General features: G+C 43.1%; 1 long non-coding RNA gene across 1 annotated transcript; it reads left to right on the top strand.

Moving 5' to 3' along the window:
• On the top strand, positions 1-14,843 carry LOC135299349 (uncharacterized). The gene is made up of 4 exons (XR_010361328.1): positions 1-221; positions 10,170-10,292; positions 13,203-13,300; positions 13,794-14,843. It is a non-coding gene; the product is annotated as an uncharacterized LOC135299349 (long non-coding RNA).
• Positions 14,844-20,059: the final 5,216 nt, after the last annotated feature.

The following is a 20,059-nucleotide window of genomic DNA, read 5'->3' on the forward strand; positions in this document are numbered from 1 at the left end:
GTGAAGGTAATCTCACCCCTAAGGAGTTACAGCTGTGCCAATTATCAAGCATTAAGAACAAGCCTGCCCTTAATAGGCCACAGCTGGATCCAATTAAGAGGGGTATTGTAAAAGAGCAGGTTGGCTGGTTGAGATGTAAGAGAGATGGAGTTTGTTGGATGTGCTGAGAAGAAGAAACAGCTAGTGCTGTGAGGAGCTGCCCGTGAGAAATCGTGAAGAAGGTATGGAACTTTTGCAACAATCTAGCAACAAAGTACAGTGTCCAGGTCTGGGGTCCTCTGCACAGAAAAGACATGGACGTGTTAGAGCAGGTCCAGAGGAGGCCACAAAGATGCCCAGAGGGCTGGGGCACTTCCCGTGAAGACAGGCTGAGAGAGCTGGGCTGTGCAGCCTGAAGAAGGGAAGGCTATGGGGAGATCTCATTGTGGCCTTTCAGTATTTAAAGAGTGCTTATGAAAATGAGAAGGGACTTTTTACCTGGGTAGATAGTGATAGAAGAGAGGACAATGGTTTTAAACTAAAAGACAAGAGATTTAAATTAGATATTAGGAAGAAATTTTCTACTACTTTCTACTCTGAGGGTGCTGAGGAACTGGCACAAATTGCCCAATGGAGTGGATGCCCCCTCCCTGGAAGTATTCAATGCCAGGTTGGATGGGACTTTGAGTAACCTGGTCCAGTAGAAGGTGTCCTTGCCCAAGGCAATTTATGGAGTGCTGAGGGATTAACAGCAATGCAGAAAATTGTCCAAAATATAGTATATATTTTTCAGGAAATACTTAATCCAAAAATCAGACTGTAATGAATAAGGATTTAGTTTCAAAAATGTGTTTTATGTCTGGATAAGAAACAAACAGGTATGGCCCCCAGGGGCAGAAGCCCAGCGGGGAGGCCGGTTGTCCAGGATAGCTCAACGAGGGTCCAGGATCGCCCAGCGGGGGTTCAGGCAGCCCAGGCAGCTATAGTGATTTGCAGCTCAGCTCTTTAGTGATTTCAGCTCTTTTAGCATGCCTGGGGCCGTCACCCAGGGTATAGCCGCAGCAGACGCAGAGAGAGAGAGAGCAGCGCTGTGTGGATTCCGCAGGGTTCTTTTATTGGGGTCTCCGCGAAGGGTCCAGTGACAGCTCTCCTCTGCCGAACCGGGCAGAGCTAGGGGTTTTTATACCTTACAGGGGAATTGAAAACTGTCCAATAGTAAGGGTCAGGGGAAAAGTAGCCTATGGATCTACAGAGAGATAACAGGGTCCGAAAGGCGGAAGAGAGGGTCTTCTAAACCCTTAGTCATGCTGACTTGGTATTTCCTAGCTCAGGCTTCTGATCTCCAGGGCCTTGCAGGCCTTGTGCCTGCTACAACTCCACTTTCTGTATTTAGAAAAAAGGCGTTCCCTATGGTTCTTTTAAAACAATGGACAAGGCATGAGAACATAAGTAACACGATGACAATTACAAGAAAAATCCACAACATTCCCTTAACCAAAGATGCAACCCATCCCGTTAATCCCCATTGACCGAAGAGGTCATTGACCCAGTCTGGGGTCTGTTCTACTTTTAAGTCCTTCACAAGTCCCTTCAGTTTCTGGATGTTGGCGTGGATGGATTCCGAGCGTGAAGAAAGATTGAAGCAGCACATCCCTTCGAAGTCCTCGCAGCCATGTCCATGGGCGAGCAGCAGGAAGTCAATCGCTGCTCGATTTTGGAGTGAGGCGTGTCTTGTGGTTTCTTCTTCCTTTAAGAGATCACTCAGGGCAGCAGAAGTAGCGTTAGCCTGCTTACTGAGCCAGCACCCAAGGTGATTTATGTCACCCAGGGCCTTAGCTGCAGCTACCCATGGTAGGAATATAGAGACTGCTATCTTTTTAGGTTTGTTCCAATCGTATAATTTGGGATCGCAATTTTCATCAAATGCTGTGTAGGACCTTTTGTGGCGTTTTAATTCGCTCTCTTTTTTCCAATTGTGCAACAAGGTGATATTTGGAGTAAGGGTGGAAAGTTTTCCTAGGGTACAGGGACCTCCCTGGAGTCGGGAGGGGATCCCAGCCCATACTCTGTCACCACAGATGAGAAACGTTCCCTTGGGTAGAATTTTGGGATGGAGAGAGGACACAGAGATCACACGAGCAGTGTAATTACACCAATCGTGAGGGTTGTAGGCTTTGTTAATTGGTGATATGTCTTTTCGGTATGTGTTTTTGTTCAGATCAATTTCAGGCAAATTATTCTTTGGACGTCTAAAGTAAAATTTGACACAGAAGGTGGCCTTAGAGGACCCCAACAGATCCAATTCTTGAGGTTCCTCAAGAGCATTGGGCAGTATTTTTGTCCACTGGTCCCAAGTTTCTACCTGGTGGGGTCGCTTACCTGTGGTGCGGAGAAGCTCTGAATTATAGGCGGGCCAATCATCGGCTATGAAAGGAATTCCTACTAGACATGTGGAAAGTGGGTTATCAACGCTCCCCATGGATAAGCACATGTTATCCTGTTTTAATGTTCTTGCTAAGGTTACCCAGACATTATGGCTCGGCTGTGGGCCGATCCAACCTACGGCACATGGCGCGGTGAGGAACATCCAGGCAGCAGTGAGGACAGCGCCAACGGAGATATTTTTCATCTTTGGGCAGGAATGGGGCTTCTGATAGGGAATATAAGCAAAACTTGTTATTTTTATGGTAGGAGAGGAGGGTTAGGGTTCCTTTCTTGTTCCTTTCCTCTGTTCCTTCCACCTCCCCCCTTTATTTTTAGTTTTTTTACTGTTTTTTGTTTTTGTTTTTTTTCTATGGTGCTAAGGGTGGGGGAGTGGGTAAAAGTTAGAGGCTTTTGGTAAGGGTTGATAAAAGGGATAATAGGGTTTTTAGGGTAAAAAGGGTAATAACATCTAATTCAGAGAACAGTTTTGTTTTCAGGCTGTGCCTGGTCTAGGGCTTGATGCCGCAGAATGTTGTTCAGCTTTCTGGTTTGTCTGCTGCTGTGTGATGGGACAGTCGTCTCCTCCACCTGTGGATGTTTGGCGACGTCTTCGTCTCCAGGCCGAGCTGGTCTGGTTTTGAGGAGGTCTCGTGTTTGACTCAGGAGGATTCTTGTCACTGCTTGTGGAAGTGGTATTTGCAGTGCCTAGGTATGGTTTTATGTTTTTCCCTGGGTACCATCTTGGACCAGATGGTAGCAGAACACACGCGTATCCTCTTCCCCAGGTGATGAGTTCGAAAGGTCCAGAGACTTTATGTGTTTCTGGGTCCTTCACCAGCACAGGTGGTTTCTCTGTGAGCTTTGCTTGGGTGGTATTTGCAAAGTGGCGAAGTATTGGTGGATCAGGCTCTGATGTTGTACAGTTCAGGAAGTTGATGACATAGAGAGCCTTGCAAAGTCTTTCAACTGGAGAGGTGATTTTTGTTCCTCTCTGTTGCTGATTGAGGACTCTTTTGAGAGTTTGGTGTGTCCTTTCCACGATGGATTGTCCTGTGGGGTTTGCAGGTATACCTGTCTTGTGTTGTATTCCCCACTCACTGAAGAACTCTTTTAATTTACGAGAGGTATAGGCAGGTCCATTGTCTGTTTTGATCTCCTTTGGTACTCCCAGGGTTGCAAATGCGAGGAGAAAATGTTTTATGGTGTGCTGCGCAGTTTCTCCTGTATGTGTTGATGCAAATACTGCTCCTGAGAATGTATCAACCGATACATGCACATACTTTGACCTTCCAAAAGGTGCAAAGTGGGTTACATCTGTCTGCCACAGCTGGCAGCTGTTTAAACCTCGGGGATTGACTCCCGTCCCCATAGATGGTATCTGGTAGTTTTGACAGTTCGGGCATGTGGCAACAATAGCTTTTGCCTGATCTTTTGAAAGCTTGAACATTCTGATAAGGGCAGGCACATTTTGATGGAAAAATGAGTGTGACAACTTTGCCTGGGCAAAGATGTTAGGGACATTAGCAGTCTCTATTGCCATGGCTAAGGTGTCTGCTTTCCTGTTCCCTTCTGCAATGAAACCTGGGAGGTCAGTGTGTGACCTCACATGCATTATATAGTAAGGTTGTTTTCTGTGAGAAATTAAGCGTGTTAATGTGGAAATCAATTGGTATAACTTTGGATTGGAAACCTCTTTGAGAAGAGCATGTTCTGCTCTCATAGCTATGCCAGCAACATAAGCTGAATCTGTGACCAGATTAAAAGGTTCGTCTTTGAATTTCTCAAAGGCTCTGACAACAGCTGCTAACTCCGCAATCTGTGGAGATCCCTCCACTATTTTTATGTCAGATTCCCAATTTTGGGTCTTAGGGTCCCTCCATGTCATTACCGACTTGTGGGATGACCCTGAGCCATCTGTAAAGACGGTTAGAGCTTTGAGAGGTGTCCTACTTTGGACTAATTTCGGGGTCAGATGAAATGTCACATCACGATTAAAAAGCTTATGTTTTGGGATATGCACTGAAATTTGGCCTGTATAGCTATCTAAGGCATACTGGAGACTCTCATTGGTCTGGAGCAAATGCTCCAGGTCCCCAGTGGTCATTGGCAAATATATGCATGTGAACTCACACCCTGCAAGGGAACGGAGGCGAGTTCTAGCCTTTTTTATTAAATGTGCCATAATTTCTTGGAAGGTGGTAATGGTTTTTGTGGGTTGGTTATTTGTAAAGATCCACTCCAGGATTAGTAGAGGGTCTCGAAGTTGAGTGTCCCATTGGAAAATCAGTCCATGGAACCTAGGTGCTTTTCCCAGAATGACGAACTGGAAAGGCAGGCCGGGTTCGAAGCGATGGGCTTTGCGTGAAGACAGGGCTTCCTGGACCTTGGTGATGGCATCTCGGGCCTCTGGTGTTAGAGTGCATGGAGAGTCCAGATTCTCCTTGCCCCGGAGAAGGCTGAACAGTGGAGCGAGGTTCTCTGTTGTAATTCCTAGCAGTGGACGTACCCAGTTGATGGATCCGCACAGACTGTGTAAGTCTCTCAGGGTTTTTGGGTCGTCTCGGATGGCGAGCTGCTGGGGTACGATGGTCCGTTCCCGGATCTGGAGTCCAAGGTAAGTCCATGGGTTGGTGTACTGTATTTTGTCCTCACGGATCTCAAATCCTGCCTTTTCTATGGTTTCAATAGTCTTTTTAACCGCTTTGTCCAAGTACGTTTTTTCTGGTGCACAGACCAGGATATCGTCCATATAGTGATGGATGATCGCACCTGGGAATAGGTCCCGAACAGGAGACAGGATGTGAGCAACATACCACTGGCATATACTGGGATTGCATCTAAGTCCTTGAGGAAGAAAACACCAATGATATCTTTTGAGTGGAGCCTCTCTGTTAAGAGAGGGAACGGAGAAGGCAAACCGTGGGGCGTCCTGGGGATGCAGCGGGATGCTGAAGAAACAGTCTTTAATATCAATGATAGCAAGTGTCCAGTCTCTAGGCAGCATCGATGGTGAGGGCAGGCCAGGCTGAAGGGGACCCATGTCCTCGATGACCTCGTTGATTTTGCGAAGATCGTGGAGGAGCCTCCACCTGTCCGTTCCAGGCTTTTGTAGTACGAAGACTGGAGAATTCCAAGGGCTGGTGGTCTCTACGATGTGGCCTTTGGCGAGCTGTTCATCCACAAGGGCGTGTAGTGCGCGCAGTTTGACTTTAGAGAGGGGCCACTGCTCGACCCAGATCGGGTCATGGCATTTCCAGGTGAGACGAGGAGTGTCTGGCAGTGCGCGCTCCTCAGTGGCCCCAATTAGAAATCCGGACTGGGAATACGTAGGGAGGCTCCCCACTGACATAAAATGTCCCGTCCATACAAGGTGATGGGGGCCCTTACCACAAATGGGCGGATGGTTGCCAACTTGCCTTCAGGCCCTTCGACGAGGATGTTGTTCTTGCTCCGCATGGAAACTGTAGCTCCACCGATCCCTGTAATCATGCCTGCCACAGGTTGTAGCTCCCAGTGTGCTGGCCATTCAGAGCGGGCGATGATGGTCACGTCTGCACCGGTGTCCAGCATCCTTGGTAGGTGGAACTTCTCTCCTCTGCAGGTAAGACCGCACTCGATGACAGGCTTACTGGGTCCCACAACTTGTATCCACATTGCTGTGGGGTTGAGAGGAAGCTGTTCCCTGTGATTCTTAGGGAGTAGAAAGGCCTGTGCAAATGGGGTACCCTTTGGAAGAAAATATGGTAAGTCTGTGCAGTACACCTGGACAAAGATTTCTTGTCCCGGGTGCACTGTTTGTACTTCTGGAACAACAAATATTTCCTTTGGGCTATGGAGAGAATCACCTATAATTAGGATGTTAGAAGGACCACCTTTTGGCCCACGTTTGCCTGTGGGAACACGATAAACATTGTTATTTTTAAAGTCAATGGACAGTGCAGTTACCAGCTGACGGCGCGTTCCCTTTGGTATTGCTCCGTGTGTTGGATCCTCCTCATGTGGTCTGGAATCTCCTGGGATGGTGCGTGACTGGGTCTGGGTGGCCTTTGATTTGGTGTCCTTGCGTGGGGCCCCACCACGCTCCGATGGAAGTTTCCCGGACGCGGCTGATAGTACTGCTGATTTTGGGGCCTTTGGTGGAAATTGCGAGGGTACCTGGGAGGTGACCTCTCTGGACAGTCCTTTATAAAATGTCCAAAATCTCCGCAGTGGTAGCAGCGGACCTGATCTTTAGAAGCTATTACTGCATATGCACTAGAAACTCCTTCTGCAATACCCTTAGTAACTGCTTGGGCCACTGTGTCTTCAGTGGACAGGTGACGTGTGCAGCTTTCCAGCATTTGCTCTATGGTAGGTTCTGTGTCTATGGGTAAGGCTCTCAGAATTGTTTTACATTTTTCATTCGCATTACTCATGGCAAGTTTACACAACAGTTCTTTTCTTGCCTCTGTGCTCTCTATCTGTTTTTCCAGAGCATCCTTAATTCTATCCACAAATTTGATAAAGCTTTCATCTATTCCTTGTTTGGTAGTAGAAAAGTATTGGGTGGGGGTAGAATCATCTGGGGTGAGAAGTAAGGAGGTTTTTGCTGCTATAGCCACGTCTTGTAATGTTGCCTTAGGTAAAGTATCAGCTTGGTCAGAGGGCTTTTGCAAATCCCCTTCACCAGCCAGCTGTTCGAGTGTAAAATTTGACTTATCAGCATCTGCAGCATAGTTATCTGATAATGTTTTTAATTGCTTTTTCCAATGCCTTTCCCAAAGCATGTACTCGGCGGGAGAAAGGAGGCACTGGGCAATATTTTTAATATCGTGGGGTACCAGAACATGTGCTGAGAACGTAGCTTCTAGGAAATTTCTAAAAATATGTGAACTTCTACCATGTTCTGTGGCTGTATTTCTTAATTGCACAAGTTCTTTATTTGTAATAGGTTCCCATGTCTTTCTATTAGTGGCACCTCCTTTTTTTCCCTTCTTATATTCTACTGGAAAGGCAGTAATTCTCTGAGCTAATTGCCAGTCCCCTGCCTGTGTGGCTTCCATTTTTATTTTTGCCCAAGGATCTACATATTCTATTTCCAAATCAGAATCGCTGTCACTGCTGTCATCAGATGACGAGAAGTGAGAGCTATCAGGTCGTGCCTTATGTTTCTTATGGCTGGCTGGAGCTGCATTTGGCAGAGGTGCCTGTGGCTGGACCGGGTATAAGGCAGCACATGGCAGGACGTGGCTACAGCGAGACAGCATTGCCGGAGTGGCCGTGCAATGCGTGATACAGCATGCACAGGACTGGGGGGCGTGGGGAGGGGGGGCAGAACTGAGGGAAGTCTGGGGGGTCCCGACCGGGGGCTGCGGAGCGTGGGTATGGGGTTGCGCAGCGAGGGTATGGGGGCAGGGGAGGTGCTGGATGTAGGAGGCGGCGGGACTGAGGGAGGGTGCGGCGGGACTGAGGGAGGGTGCGGCGGGCACGATTCCGGCGGCAGGCAAAAGCGCGGTGGTGGGGGGGGGCGCGGGTACGCAGGCGGGCTGATCCCGTGCCGCAGCAGGGACGGTGCCGGGGGCAGGGAAAGACGCGATGGTAGCGGGGGGGGCGAGGGCGGGGGAGGGAGGGGGGGCGGGCGCGGCAGGGAGAGGAGGGACGGCAAGGGGGGTGGGGGTGGCCCCAGTAGGGTCGGGGGGAGCAGGGGGAGGGGTGGGGTTTGGGTCAGTCCCGGCGGGAACTGGCGGAGATGCTCTCGGAGATAACACAGAGCAAGGAGGCGCGCAGGATGTGGCTCCCGAGGGGAAGGCGGGGGGGAAGAGGGGGTGGGCAGGGGCCATGGGCGCCCTGGGGTCGGGTGGTTGCGGCGCAGATGGCGGGACCCTAGGACCCAGCGGAGTGCTGGATTCCAGGGTGGAGGGGCTGTTATCTCCTCCATTAGCATTTGAAATAGGCGCTTCTGTTAAGTGAGATAAGAACTTTTCGTTTCGTTCGACAGAAGTTAGCCCTGTAGTTACTATCTTTTTGTTAGTTTTTTCTACAGCTTTAGTAATAGCGTGGAACATAGGTAAAAACTGAGTTACAGAAAAGTCTTGGTTAGTTTGAAACTTATATATCGTGGTCCCAATTGTATCCGAAAAGGAGTCTAAGGTAATAGTCTGTGTATTAGTATCTGGGAAGTGGCAGAGAATCCATTTTATAAAACGTTTCAGGTTAGTTTTTGAAAGGTTACCTTTAGAAAAAGAAAAGTTGTTAGAAGATAGGATTTCTAGGATTAGGGAATATAAATCTCTCTCGTTCTGGGATCGTTTACTAAGCTTTGATCCCATGTTTCAGTTCCCGCCAGCAGGAAAAAGAGAAAAAAAAAGAAAAAACCCAAAAAAAAAGGACCCGAGGAAAAAATATTTTTGCGCGCAAGAGAGGCTGTGTTAAACTTACACTTTTCAGCCTGTTGTGGGTCAAAGTTCTGCTGGGGGTCGTCTGCTCGTCAGCCTCCACGGACACTCGCGTGCCCAGGTGTCGGGGTGCGGGTCGGCTGACCTCCTTTTCAGAAGAGTCCTTCTAAAACGAAGAGCTTCTCCTTCAGGATCTCTGGCGAGCGGAGGCAGTGACAATTTCACGAAGAAATGCTGCTCCTCTGAAATGCCAGGTCCGGCATTCAGTTCCGCGGCAAGGCTATCACGGCGGTTCAGATGTCGGCCCAGGGGCCCCCCGCTGTTCGGGCGTCCGCTATGTTCGGTGCGCCAGCTATGGCCCCCAGGGGCAGAAGCCCAGCGGGGAGGCCGGTTGTCCAGGATAGCTCAACGAGGGTCCAGGATCGCCCAGCGGGGGTTCAGGCAGCCCAGGCAGCTATAGTGATTTGCAGCTCAGCTCTTTAGTGATTTCAGCTCTTTTAGCATGCCTGGGGCCGTCACCCAGGGTATAGCCGCAGCAGACGCAGAGAGAGAGAGAGCAGCGCTGTGTGGATTCCGCAGGGTTCTTTATTGGGGTCTCCGCGAAGGGTCCAGTGACAGCTCTCCTCTGCCGAACCGGGCAGAGCTAGGGGTTTTTATACCTTACAGGGGAATTGAAAACTGTCCAATAGTAAGGGTCAGGGGAAAAGTAGCCTATGGATCTACAGAGAGATAACAGGGTCCGAAAGGCGGAAGAGAGGGTCTTCTAAACCCTTAGTCATGCTGACTTGGTATTTCCTAGCTCAGGCTTCTGATCTCCAGGGCCTTGCAGGCCTTGTGCCTGCTACAAACAGGGGCCTGAGTAATACTTGCAGAGTTGACAAATCGTATGGGAGAAAAGAACCATTTAAGTAGATCCAGCATGGAAAATATTTTGAACATTTTGTCCTGTGCATTTGTGGTGGATAGGAGTCAAAGTGAAAGATGAATATTCATAACATTTTAAATATTGAAAAGCAACTCTGCTTTAAAGTTCTTTGCAGATCTTTTGAGACTCTGCTATAACTTATTAAAGAGGAAGGAATTTAATGTCTCTTCAACTTTCCAAAGATTAGCATCACTTTTTGCTAATGCTGGACATAAGTGACAAAGAATGTGACAGTTTGGTGAAGATTACTGTTTTTTGTAGAGTAACATATTTAACTATTTAACTTCTGCAGTCCTCTCCCTCCTCCCCCCCACCCCGCCCCCCAAAATCAATTCTTAATGTTGGAGGTAGTAAGAACCCGCAGTTAAAATTGCCCTCAAGTTGTGGCTTGACATAATTATCTTAAACCTTTCTGATGGAACACATTTTCCTTCAAAACACCTTTCTCTTATTCTTTTCTACCACAGACACCTGACACTAATGAGTTAAGTGCTCTCAGAAATGACCGTGGTTAGAGTTTAGAGTCAACCATGCTTCAAGTCTCATTGTAGGTAGAGTTCGGCTGTTTCTACTGTATGTTGTATGCAATGGTAAGTGGTTCTATTTTTAATAGAAGAATTCTGACAGCATTAATATGCTAGAATAAGTGTCCAGCAATGAGCCAGTGATCAGGTGATACTGGGAATATCAAAGACTAGATCCATCTGGCAACTCTGCCAGTTACCAATGGTAACTTCACACCTCACACTAAGACACAGTATTTTAAAAAAGCTCCAAAAAAAAGAGTAGAAAAAACCCTGGGAAATATAGGAGGCTGTTGAAATGCATTGATGACAACTTCCTGGCTGAGGTGATGCAGGAGTCAAGGAGCTCATGCAGCTCTGTTGCAGCTCATACTTACAAAAGGAATGGACAGGACAGTGATGTGCAAGCCTTGGGTGACCATGAGATAGAAGGGTTCAGGATCCTTAGAGGAGAGAACAAGGCAAAAAAACTGGATACCAGCCCTGGACTGCAAGAGAGCAGACTGACCCTTATCTCTGCACAGTGCTAGCTCCATTCACAGCCCCAGGCAGCTGAGGGGAAGGGTTGAAAGAGTCCCTTGGTAGATGGCTCTGGAGAGAAAAGAGGTCCAGAGTATCTAGTTGATTTTCAAACATATTCTTCTCCAACCTCAAGCAAAGTCCAACTCGGCAAGCAACAAGTCAAGCCAAGGTGGCAGGAGGCCTGTAAGATAAATTGGCCTTGACTAAACTCAAATATAAAAAGGTGGAAGCTGGGGCAGGTGACCTGGAAGGAATATAGAGACACTCTCTAAGTTTTTAGAGAGAAAGCCAAAAGTCTGAGGATGGGAAGGATACAAACATTTTTCCTACCTTCAAAGAGGGGTGGAAGGAGGGTCTGGTGACCTACAGGTCATCTTCACCTTGATTGTTGATTGGTTTCTTTGTAACAAAACAAATACTCTTGAAAAACATTTTCAAACATCTTAAAGACAGCAGGCCCATTGAACTCCATGTATGTGACATTACTTGTGAAGGTCTGGCATCAAGGAGTGAATCTTTTCCAGCAGTTCCAGTAGTATAACTTTACTATTAGTCTGCTAGGATTTTTGTCTGATTCTGCAGATACTTTTTTTCCTACATGAAAGAGATTAGGGAAAAATTAGCTTTATCTCTAGCATTCCCACAACAGTCAACACAGCAAGCAACCCTTCACCATTGCCCCCTTTCTTACCTTTTATGCTGATGTCTCATTTTGCCTTAGAACAACAGTTTCTATTCCTTACAGCTACAAAGAAAGCCTCTGAAGTATATGCTCAACATCAAAAGATACAGCACTTCCTGAATCTGCAGACAATCTGACTCAATAGATCACTTCTGAGAAGTGTCATTTTAGTGTGTTGTGGAAAAATCAGTTAATCATTTAATTGGTACTCCAATTAAGACAATTTAAGTAATTTGAGCAGGGAAGAGGGTTTGTTTCCTCTGCCAGGCTACAATTTCATATTTTTAACTTTGGTGCTTAGGAGATGGGAAAGAGGAAATCATAAAATAAGAGCCAACTGAGGTTTATGCAGTGCTACACTATAATGAATCCAAAAAACCTGAGTTTTGAAGGTTATAAGACAAGGAAGGATGTATTTAAAAGTACTATAAACTTCTAAAGTTATAAAGCATATAATATAGTCATATTAACAGTACAGACACCTGCCCTTTAATAAGGACTTTTTCCTGTGTAGAACACATGCTAGAATTGCAGGCCCATTTTGGTGTTGGTAAGGAGAAGCCTTTTTGCCCACCACAGAAAACCAGTGTGAGAAGGCTTTTCATATGTTTCATTACTTTAGTTATTTCTTCTGTGTTGAATGACTAGATCTCTCATAACAATTTGATATCTTATATTTATGACTCTAAAGATGCATTAAATAGTCATTTTAATGCCAAGATGCTGCAACTGAATCAACATTTTGCCTGCTACCCATTCTCACAATGAAAATTTCAAAATTGTGCATTCACTTTTGTAGACAATTCATGGCAACAAGATGATTTCTATTTATTGTGAGCTAATCACAATGTCATAAAGAGATGACTACTTGAATTTATTGCCTTTCTCAGTACTCACACATCACTTTTGTTGCCAAAGCCGAAGTGTTTATGTCTGAAGTATAATTTCTTTGTTGACAAATTATAATAATGGCAAAACTTTTAAGACCTTTGAGCATGATGCACATATCAATATTATTGTAATTATTTCACTGTTGATGAAATAGTGATCATCAATGATAACTGAATAATCACAATGAAATGAGAATCGTCTGTGAGTAATATTTTGTTAATTTTAGCAGTGTATTTGGGTTATGACAAGAAATATGTCTCAGCTTGACTTCCCTCACTAACTCTCATGGAGGATTTTATTCTTTTTCATTCAGAGTTTCTGCCTGGTTTTATTGACCAGATTTTTTATAAAATAAAGGCGATTAAACTATTCCCTTTCCACACAGAAGTATAACTTCTGACATTTATTTTTTTATGTGTTGGCATTTCATTTCTCACTTCAGTAAATATTCCTGAATCCCTTACACCTGCTCAAGCACCAATTACTATATCCTTGCATCCAATTACATTTTTCAGTACAGTTAATTTTTTTTCATTGTGCTAAGTGTTGCAATCACAGATTAATACTACTTTTCAGAACATTTGTAAGTGTCCTTCATCAGAATTTATTTTGATCCATGGTGAAGGAATCTTATAAGTTTTGAATCTCTGATTAATAGATGATACATATATTATTCACAGAGATTAATGGTTTCATTTGCAAGTTAATTTATTGATTACAATTTCTAAAATGTAGACCTTGTGTAAAATCTGAAACAAAAGCTTGTCAGCCTAAAGATTTCTTCAGTGGAGTAGTGGGTCATTGGATATCATAATTATGTATCTGTATTAGAAGGAATCACCACTGAGATGGTAAAGTCTGCTTCCTGTCTATTCCTTGAGGAAAGCCATAGCGTTGAAGTATGGAATTAAGTGCAGAAATCTACTGCAAACAAACAAGAAGGCTGGAGTGGCACAGGGAAGCAAGCATTTTTGACCTGGTGAGCACCTGACCTTATGATATGTGTGATGTTCCCATTTTTAGTGCCCTACACATTAAATTTCATTTAGAGAAAAGATCATATCAAATGTTATAAAGTACTAGTCCTTCACCCTGGGTCTCTTTAGCTCAGACCTCTCCTTGAAGTGCAGAGCAAGCCCTCCCAGGTTGAAGGGGTCTGGCGTGGGCAGTATTCCCACCTTGCTGAACTTCAGGGGCTCCCTGTCATGGAGCAGCAGTGACCAGAATACCATCCAGGGGAAGGCCCTAGGTAACCCACGTTTGTTAATGGCACAGTGCCCAAATGCAGAACGGGATTCTGTTGAAGCAAAACCCTTTGGTACTCATGTCATGTTTGATTTGCCCTCTTGCCTACGTGGTGGTTACTTACCTCAGGTAATCCTGGATTAATGGACCTCCTCACAAAGCATTTTCCTGCCCTGGTGGGCTGTGAGGGCAGATTTGCTTTACATGACCTTGGTTTTCCCCTCCAGGTTCTCTGGCTCCTGTCAACACCAGCAGGCACCTCGTGGGGCCAGTGTAAGAGAGAAAAGCTCAATACCTCTCTGTCTTACATCCTGTGTGTTCTGGTGACCTGTGACAGTTTATTTGGTTTGATGCATAGGAAGTGAGCCACCAAAAACCGCCTGAGGAAGGCAAGAGCCCTGATGACCACCCTCTCATGGTGCATGTGCACCAGTGGGAAGTCCATAGTTATCTGCTACCTGACCAGCTCATTCATAAGTTTAATTGCAGTCCCAAAGGAAGCACGGTGGAATGCAGTGAAGATGAGACCAGTGCTCTGTCCTCCCCTTGTAGTGGTCTTGTTGCAGCAAAGAGAATTACTTTCCATAGGCATTGTATCAAGAATTGTTTTCAAACTACCTAATCCAGGATCAATGCCAGTAGTTAAGCCTGAAGGCATTATCTAACCTTCAAGGACCATTATTTTTTATAGTTTGACATTTTACCTAGAAGCTTTTAAAATATAAAGAAATGTTGAGGCTATAAAATAACCTGGCTATCTGTTTAGCAGCCCTCTGATGGTATCTCAGTGAATTCCCCTCCCCCAAGTATTATTCTTCCTTCCCAAAAATGGTTTAATTTAAAGAGCAAAAAGCTACAACACATCTGTTGTGTGGTATAGTACCACAGGGAATAAAAGAAAATGAAATATGCAAAGCATCTAAGAAAATAATTACTTTAATTGAGAAATAATTGGAAGGAGAGAAATTGTTCAAGTAGAATACTTCAGGATAATGACTCACACTATTTTCATAGCAAATTACAGAACTAATCTTGTCAATGTGGCATATTATTTGTATATTTGAATATTTTTATGGATTTTAAAATTAAAATCTTAGAAAATGTTCATGTTTCTAATCCAAACTACCTTCCAGTCTGAATTACCTTTAAAGAATTAATCCTTATAATTTTCTTTTGCACTTCAGAAAATCTGACTATGAAAAAGGAATATGATTCATTGATAAATCTATTTTAAAAAGCAGTTCAGCAAAAAGCACAATAGACATATTTCTTGCCAAGCTGGAAATATGGTCGTTTCAGTAAAGTCTCAGATTAGGGTTAAAAATGTAGATTGCACAAAGCACATTGTATACACAAGCATGAAAACTAAGTTTCTCATTCATAGGGAGCACCTATAATAAAACTGAGATGTCTTTCATGAGCGAAATCACTGGTTCTTCAAGGACTACTTTTGAAGAAATCATTCTTAATATTTAGAAAAATAATAATGAAACCTGTATAAGTTTTCTATCTCACCTGCTCATGGAACTGTGTAATACTCTTTAAAGCATAAAAATATTTAATAGGCACCTGGATTTCAGTAAATGTGTTGTGGGATAGGAGTATGTATTTTCATTTCATGGACTATTTCCCTCATTGTGAGTCAGAAACAGAGTCTAGGTAATTGTCATCAGTTAGATAATTGGGGAGTAACTCAATCTGACACAGAAAGCATCAGAATGTGAATATCAGTACCTGTACTATTTGTGAATAATTTGAAATTAGTATATAAGTGTTTAGGAAAAGTTATTGCTATTTTCAATAGGCAATATTTTGAGGCAACTCACATCCTAATGTGATCTCTGCCCCAGGCAGCTGATGGTGAAGATGTGCAGCTCCAACCTGGACATGCATAAGAAAGAAGAGGTGCAGATTCTTTAAAATCAATGAAAAAAAATTTTTGTGAGTTTCTCTTCTATACAGTTTTCTTGCCCAAAACATTAGTACTTAGATGTGCTTTTTATTTGGAAGCTATCCCACAGACATGTTGGAAGAGGGGGCTGTAGCTGATTTGATTTCATACTTAACAGGGAGCTCATGTTGCAGTTGAGTTTTAGAAAACCTTCCTCTAGTTAAAAGTGTCTCCCTTTTGTTCTTGCAGTCCTCTATCAGATTACAAGAGACTATATAACAAAGGAGAGATTATGTAATAATGTACCACTTCAACTGAAACACATTTCATATTAATTCTTCAGTACTATATATCCCTTTCATATAGTCATATTTCAATAGTCATATTTCATAGTCACCATAAATAAATTCAGGGTTAGATTGTACCTCTCAAGGTGACTTGTTCAGGATAAAGGCAGTTGTTATTGTGTTTCAGCTCTTTGTAATGCATGTACAAGGCAAGGAGGGCTTTATCAAAAGAAAAATGTTTTAGTTTTGTGCTTTTTTCTCATAGCAGAAAGTCAGACAAACACAGAGCTATTGGACTTGTACTTTCTCAAAGAAAACTTGCTGAACAATTGAGGAAGAATACCTTTTTACAAAATAAGTTTGTTTAGATTCCATTTGGTTATGTTTGCTTTATTTTCCTAACACATTTCAACCCATTTAATTTTTTCCTCAGTTTAGTTGAAAATAATTTTTCTTTAGGGTCAGGCTTTTCCAGTCCTTTTCCAATTTTTTTTACACCTTTAAATGTTTCTGAAAATAATTTATTTAAATTCCATTCGTTTTAGGTATTGGGGGTTGTTTTCTATGAGATTTTGGTGTCGATTATTTTCCTTACATGTTTCATTCTAGAGAATGCCTTCTTAGCTTAGCGAAATGAATTTTTCCTTGGATTCAATACATAATGTCATATTTCTTTCTATAAAAGTATGAGAGCTTACAAGAGCATTTCAGAGTCTCCTATCTCCTCTCAAGCCCAAGCAAGATTAGATTCAATGCACCTCTTATTTCTGAGACACAGAACTCTTGGGAAGAAACATTTTTGTTTACAGAAACTTCTGCATGTGTCGGAGAGAAGTCAGGCAAAATACCAGGCAAACCTCAACTACATAATACCCTTTGCAGATGGTTTGAAGGTATGAAGGCGTAAGCATTTATAATGTATGTAAAGCCATAATCCTTTCCTTAGCTTTTCTGAATCATCTGAGAAATTCTGCCTCGTTCCTGTAGGCTGGCTCAGCCGCTGGCTCAGGGAGGGGATGCTCAGAGGTTTTTGGAGCTGCAGATGGGTGCAAACAGCACACTGAGCCTCCTGCTCCTGGAGGGCAGTAAGGGCAGGGAGGGAACTGCCAGCTGCCGGGGTGTTTGCTGTCTCCTCTTTTTCCCTTGCAAACTGATTTAAGACTGTGCAGGACAGGGTGCAGGTTAGTGTGACCCATCCTTTTGCAGCACACAAGAGGGCTTGCATTAGACAAAATAGCAGCAATGAAAGTTATCCCAAAAATCCATGATGAAGAATTACAGTGAGTTTGCTGGAGACAGTGGGAGAATTTATCAAGACATCAAAGGAAACATGCAGTTAAGTCAAGCAGAGGATCCATATCATTAGGTGTTTTTTTCCTACAGAAACCAAAACTTGCTCAAAAAGGGCCTAGAGAAAATTCAAACCCTTATTAATTCCCAGAAAATCCCATGTTACTACTCTATAATAAAAATTATGGAGTGCATTTGTTATGTTAATAGATAGCCAGGTGCCTTAGAAGCACTTTTGGGAATAAAATTCCCTCTAGATGCATCAGATGTAAGCAATCACATTACCTGGTGTATTTTGGCAGAGTAGCTTGCTGTATATTTTTCCACTTAGAAGCAATTGAGATTGTTTAAGTATTGGAATAATGTGGGAGAAAATTAGAATCATAATAAGTGTTAAATAGCCCTAAAGTAGTTCCTTGGCTCAATGAACTCACAATATTTTTGTAAGGGATATTTAACTTAAATTAATTTAAGACATTTTCTACCTCTTCCAACTTGCATGGTGTTTCAAATTATTACTGAAATGTTGTGTAGGAGTATATATTAATTCTTGCATATTGGACTGATCCCCAGGGAATTCTCTTAAAGCAGATCACATTGTAGCTCTTGATAAAATACAGCTCAGAGTTTTGCAATTTCCTTTCCTTCAGTATTTCCATTCCCAGATCAGTTAGTATGAATTGCATGAAAAATAATTTTATCTTGTTTTCCCTTTACTTTGCCTCACAAGAATTCCTCCCACATATTTTGCATGCACAAAGAGCACATCTGTACTTTCTTGTCTGAGCAGGAAGAGTGAAATGGTCCCATCACTTCCTTTTCTAGAAATAATAGCAAAGAAAGGTTAACCTCAAAGTCTCATTTCCTCAGATACCTTTTCTTAAGTTTGATTTTGATATTTATGAAGCTTTTGCTAACCCAAGAGGCTCTTCCCTCCAACATTATAAACCTCCTAGGAGCCTGCATGTCCTGATGTTGTACTGCAGCCATGGAAGAGTAATTGCAGGGGTATTGTGTCACAAAGAGATTCCCTCAGTTCTGCTACACATTTGTATTACTAGTAAATTTACCTACACTACTTGCTTGAACTTTAGTTGTGTTTTCATTGTCATGAGCATTTTATGTTTATTGCCATAAGAACATTTCTAGCTCATTGTCTGTAAACAGTTGTTTTGTCAGAATGTTAGGGCTGCTGCACAATATACAGCCACCACAGCATCTTCAAGGTGCTGTATTTAAAGCCCAGCTGGTAACTTTGCAGTTAATTTTAAGTGAGAGTGGTTTGTTTTCCATTAGAGAGGCCTTTACACAGCAACAGGTAGAGCTGGGAGATGACTAAGCATTAGCTAAGCTCAGTGCTGCCCACTGTAAACAATAAGGGAGCACAAGCAACCTTTTTTATCCCAGACACTTTCATTTAGTGTATGAAAACAGGCTTGAGAGGTATAGTAATACCCAGGTAGTGATTTTGCTCTGCAAAAGTTGTCTTTTAAAAGACTTGTTTGTCTACTATAGTATCCAAGAGTTATTTTTTTCCTAAAAGGACATTTCACACTTAGATGTCATTTCAGCCTTGAAGAGGTACTACTTAAATCTGCTGAATGCTGGATCATCCCTAAGGGATTTCAGGACACCACATAAAGTCAGCTTCCATAGGTCTTTGGTGCTTTATGACTAAGACAGTATTTTGAAGTGGAAAGAATGTCTACAAAGTAGATACAGGGGACAAAATGAAAAATTATGCTTAGACAATTCAGAATGGCAAAAGTAACAAGCAAACACACTAATAATTTGCAATATTTAATCACAAGCTACTGTGTTACTCCTTTTAAAAGAAATTTCCTGAAGATATTCTCCTTAGAAATTATTGATTTATGGTAGGATGCAGATTATTTAAGAAATCTTAAAGGCATCAGACACATCAGGGAGATAAAAACATGGATTCTCTAGAAAGGACTTTTACAAGGGTTATGTATTCAAAGGGGGCTGCTATATATTATCAAAAGAAGTGTTGCGGTATACAAAGTAGTTTATTGCCCTTCGCTAACTCTGTCTTGGTCTGACTAGCCATGACTTTTATAAGGGATTTCAGAAGTTCTATTCATGAGCATTTATCACTAATTTATAAATACTTGGTTTATGTCATCTTATGTAGTATGCCTCTACTAGTCATAAATTATAATTATACTCAAACAAATGTCAAACATCTAAGGGGCATTTTTTCAGTGTGATTTCCTCACAGAAAAGTCTCAAAAATGTAATTGTAGACAGAAGTCTTCGGCAGACAGGAGGAAGTAGGACTTTCTGTGCAAAGGAAAGAGTTTGATCTCAGGTGCTTCACAGGACCGTAGGAAGAAGAACTGTAAGTGGAAAAGACAAACCCTCCAGCCAGACTTGCACCAAGATGGGATTACATATTTTTCTACATTTGCAGCAACTAGCACATGCAGGCATTCCAGAGATGGACAGGAAGCCAATCAGTGTCTGTAAGAGTGAACTTAGGGTACAGGTAACTTCTTTGTGTGTGACACAGGGCTTCTAACTCCTGTGATTTAGGAGAACCACTCGGTGCTGGCAGCAAGCTGGTGCTGTGAAGGCTTGTGCTCCTCCCTTGCTGTAGCTTGTGCCTTTACCCTGTGCTATCCCTGCTTGTTTCCAGAGCATCAAGGGTGTTAGGACAGCCTGTGGCAGAATTCCCACTATTCTCCCTTTGATTGTCGTGGCATCAAAAGTGATGAAACATACCTAGTCACTAGACCTTCATAAATGCACAGCCTTTCATTAAAGAAGAGCTGTCCTGTTGATTTGTCTATTCTTCTTTACATATTCATCCATTACATTGGACGAATATGTAAAGAAGAATAAATAATGCATGAGATGCCACATAACTTTAAAGAACAGTGCATTCAAATTATAGTTAAGGGTAAGGTAGCAGACAAAATGCTTTGTGTAGCGCATCTGGGCTAATGAAACACACACCTCATTCAAACTCAGGAATTTATTGTTAGTCCAATTAAAGTATTAG

The sequence above is a fragment of the Passer domesticus genome, chromosome 4 (assembly GCF_036417665.1).
Source record: "Passer domesticus isolate bPasDom1 chromosome 4, bPasDom1.hap1, whole genome shotgun sequence".
NCBI lineage: Eukaryota > Metazoa > Chordata > Aves > Passeriformes > Passeridae > Passer > Passer domesticus.